At 38.2% G+C, this 4520-nt stretch overlaps 1 pseudogene; it reads left to right on the forward strand.

Annotated features, from left to right (window-relative positions):
- Positions 1 to 3066: 3066 nt before the first annotated feature.
- Positions 3067 to 3970, forward strand: LOC122736313 (annotated as a pseudogene).
- Positions 3971 to 4520: the final 550 nt, after the last annotated feature.

The following is a 4520-nucleotide window of genomic DNA, read 5'->3' on the forward strand; positions in this document are numbered from 1 at the left end:
TATGTTCAGGGAAGAGACCTGGGTTCAAGTCCAGCCTCTGACATATACCCATTATATGACCCTAGACAAATGACTTACCATCTCAGGATCTCTGGGCCCAAAGCACCTTTTGAATATAAATTGAAGGGGAACTACCAATCTTCATTAGGAAAGGGAATTTACAAAACTGCAATTTCCGTATACTGAAAAAAATCATAGGACACACACACATGTGGTAAGATTATTGGAATTTGGCTGACTGATTGTAATGAGCCACACCTGGCCTACCCTGAGTGATGTGTCCTGCTGATATCAGCAAGAGAAACGACTCTCCACAGGCAGCTTTGAAGAGCTGGCTCATGACAGAGGACTTGAGGAAGAACCCAACTGGGCTGGAACTCTAGGCTAAATAGGCCTTTTCTTAACTTTAATAAAAGCTTAATACCCAAAGACTGGTGCTAAAGTTTCTAATTTAAGGTGACCACACACACATACAGAGATCATGGTTCTAAGAATTATGCTTTAGAAAGTTGTTAAATTTATATAGGAGACATTAATCTTTTTTTATAAATGATGATTAATATGGGACAAAATACATTTTAAGCATTTATAAATAATACAACTGATGAATACAGTTAACTGAGAACTGACTGATTTCTTTTAGTTTCTATTCCTCAGACCATTGAATTGCCTGTGACTGACCATACTTTGTCAAATTCCAGGATCTGATTTCTTAGTGGATCCCATTACTCTCAGTTTTTTATGTAAAATAATTTTAACAGGTGAAACAAAGGGTAATCAACTCCAAAAGCACCCTTTTCAAGTGCTGTTTTGTTGTTGTTGTTTGTACCCTACTTGGGTACTAGGAGGTATTATGACTTATAACTCCTCTGTTCCATTAAAGATCTTAATTTTGTTATATTGATTGCTTTAAAATTTTTTTCAGATTGACACAATCATTTTTGAAAAATCAGAAATAACTTTTGCCTAGCAAGCTGTCGAAAGGAGTTTACTTCAAAGGTAAACTAGCCCTTTTCTGTTTCCTATCCTACTCTAAAATTGACTCTTTCAGAGATTCCGTTTGAAATGAACTGCTTCTTACCTAATTCTTTCACATAATAATAAAGTGGATTTATATACTGCCTTTCTTCCCAGAACATGTCCATGCCTTGCATATAGTATTTCCTTGAGCTACTGATGGCTGATTAGCACTTATCACTTCCTTTATTCTCAAAAGGAGTCTCTGCCACACAAGTCTTTCTTTCTGCATAAACCTGCCTTCTGCAAATTGCTGATTACTGCAAGTCTCTCAAAACACCTTGATTGCAGTATAGGTCCAATTGCTACATTTCTCTGAAACTTGCTGATTGCTATTAAGATCTGCAAGCATTTTTTGATGAGGTTTTGCTTTGCTTTTCTCCCATGTTTTGTTGTTGTTGTTTTTAAGACAAAACTCTCCAAACTCTGTTCTCTTTCATTTAAAAACAAAATGGAAAAAAACCTATCTCTCCCATGTTCCCTTGACTATTCTTGTTTTTTTAAAAAATGATTATGGTTCTCATTGCACACCTTTATTGCCCTTTCTCTGGCCCCTTTCCTATTCTTTCCCCTTATTCATATGAGTAAATATATAGGAAAATATTTTAGGCAACTCTGATTTTTCTCAGGGATTTGATTTAGCTAAAACATATTAAGCATTTTCCATGTGAAATGATTATACTAAATATTGGGAATACAAAGATTAAAAACAAAAGAATAAACAACAACAGAATCCCTTCCCTCAAGATATATCCTAATGTGGTCAATGCAACCTGATCTTTAGGGAAATATAGTACAAAATGATGTATGTGCAGAATATAGGTTCATGAAAATAAATAAGAGCAGGATGTCATCGCTAAAACATTTATTTTTTGACAGTGTCCTTTTAAGGAAGAACCCCATGGGAGTATATAGAGAAATACTTCAAGTGACCTACCTTTCACCAGACATTTAAACTGTAATCACATTATAAAATTTTTGAAAACAGACAAGAACTAAATGAGTCTCTGATATACTTAGGTCTAGAAGAAAGATGGCAGAATAAGGAAAACATACATAACCCACCTACCCCTACACCCTATCTGTAGTCAGAGTACATAGCTTCAATTCCTGACTATTATTTTTTATATATGTGACCTTGGTTTACTCAATTAACTTTAACTTACCTAAGTTTCCCCATGTATAAAATGAGGGGTTTGGACTTGGTAAACCTCTAAGTTTGCTTTGAGCTCAAAATTCCATAAATGGCCTGATGATGGAATAGGGAATTAACCTATGTTTTTATTAATATGGGAAATTCACAGGAAAGGAAGCTTCTCATTCCAAAGTAGGTCAGCACTTTTACAAAACGTATTTAGAGAGTTGCCTAGAAAACTGAGTTGTATTTTTCTCAAGGATACAGAGTCAGTATGATCTAGAGATGTCTGAAACCCAGTTCTTCTTGGCTTTATATTCTGTTCTCCATACATTACCTTGCCTGTCAATCTAATGAGAGGTATGACACTAAAGAAAGTTCTGGAAATAAAGTGTGTGCAGATAGACAGAACCTATTTCTGAATGTTCAAGGTTCTGACTAAAAAAATTTGTAAACTATAAATAGGTAAGGTCATTTTTTCAAAAGGAGGAACTCCATCTGATCTCTATAAGTTTAAGAGAAAACACTTTGTGAAGACGTTCAAATTAAAAAGGTGATCATTAAATTTACCTGAAGTGAAATTTTAGAAGATGGGTAAATGAATGATAAAGCATTTATTGAGTGCTTACTAAGCATTGTGTTTTAGTGCTGAGATAGAATTGGAAAAGAAAAACAGTCCTTGGACAGAAGCACAGGGACTGGGAGGAGCTGTGGTTCCCTGCTTCAACAGTGCTTGAACTCAACCTGCTGCTTGATTCGAGGCTGGAGCTGCCTTTAGCCACTTCTCCACCTTCACCTCCACTAATCAACACTTATCCGTCCTACCATTCAACCAGCAGCCAGCAGCTTCAGCCGCTCCTGGACACAGATGCCCCAGCCATGGCCACTGAGCAGCCATCTCCACCATCTCCTCTGCTATGACGACCTCGTCTCCCTCTCAGGTGAGACAGAACTACCACCAGGACTCTGAGGTTGCCACCAACTGGCAGATCAACCTGGAGCTCTACACCTTCTAAGTCTACCTGTCTACGTCTTACTACTTCTAATATGGGAAAAGATGGGAGATGAAACTGAGCCCGAGCTGAGATCTCTAAAATGAAAGTAGAGCATATTGTTTTTCCCCTGAAGTCTGTGGTTTAGTACCAGCTTCCTGACATATGCCTCTGTTTACTGAAATATGCTTTCCTGTCTTCCAAGTAGCTCACCACAATGTACCTATGAAACCTTGCATGTATTTCACATTTAAGGGGGGTATATAACTACTGTTTGGACACTTTCTCAGAGCCCAAAGAACCAGAGGCTACTCTGCTTTGGGCCGGCGAGTCAATAAACTACTCTTCCTTATTCCTGAGTGCCATCTGGGTTTATCCGTCTGAATTCCCACAACACTTTGACCAAGATGATGTGACCCTGAAGAAGTTTGCCAAGTATTTCCTACACTAGTCCCATGAGTAACAGGAGCATGCTGAGAAGCTAATGAATCTGCGGAACCAACATGGTGGTTGCATCTTCCTGCAAGACATCAAGAAACCAGAAAGTGATGACTGGGAGATTGCATTGAATGCAATGGAGTGTGCTCGGAACTTGTAAAAAAATGTCATTCAATCACTACTGGAACTGCACAAGCTGAAAACTGACAAAAACAACCCCCATTTATGTGATTTCATTGAAACCCACTACCTAGATGAACAGGTAAAGTCCATCAAACAACTGGGTGATCACATAACCAACCTGAGCAAAATGGGGGCCCCCTATTCTGGCATGTTGGAATATCTTTTTGACAAGGACACTCTTGGAGACAGTGACAACAAGAGCTAAGTCACACCAGGCTTCCCCCATGCCTAGGAACTGTGGGTGCCACTCCTCCTGCCCTTTCCGTGCATGCATATTTTAGTTATCTGACCTTTTGATAATATGTACCAAAAACCTACCTCCATTTACATCCCAATAAAGTGACTTGGTACTGATAAAAAAGAAAGAAAGAAAGGAAAAAAAAGTCCTTGTTCTAGAGGAGGTTATATTTTAATATAGGAAGGCAAGGCAACAAGTGACAAACATTTATGAAGGACTTAATAAGTATTTATTGACTGACTAATGACTAACTGACTTAATCTGTGCCCATATTACACTAAGCTAGCTCACCTTGGCTGATCCCTAAAATAGAGGCCTCAGAATGGAACTCACCAGTAAGAGGAAGAGGCAAGCATGGCAGAGGAATGTTGCTAAAGTTGCAGGGTAATGATATGGCGCTTAGGATAAATCAGAAGAAGTTTCTCCTGTTAGAAGCAAATCCAAAGATGATCGGATAATAGGATACACATATGGAGGGATCAAGGGACTATTAAAGTTTTGATTGACCAACTAGATA

The sequence above is a fragment of the Dromiciops gliroides genome, chromosome 1 (assembly GCF_019393635.1).
Source record: "Dromiciops gliroides isolate mDroGli1 chromosome 1, mDroGli1.pri, whole genome shotgun sequence".
Taxonomy (NCBI): domain Eukaryota; kingdom Metazoa; phylum Chordata; class Mammalia; order Microbiotheria; family Microbiotheriidae; genus Dromiciops; species Dromiciops gliroides.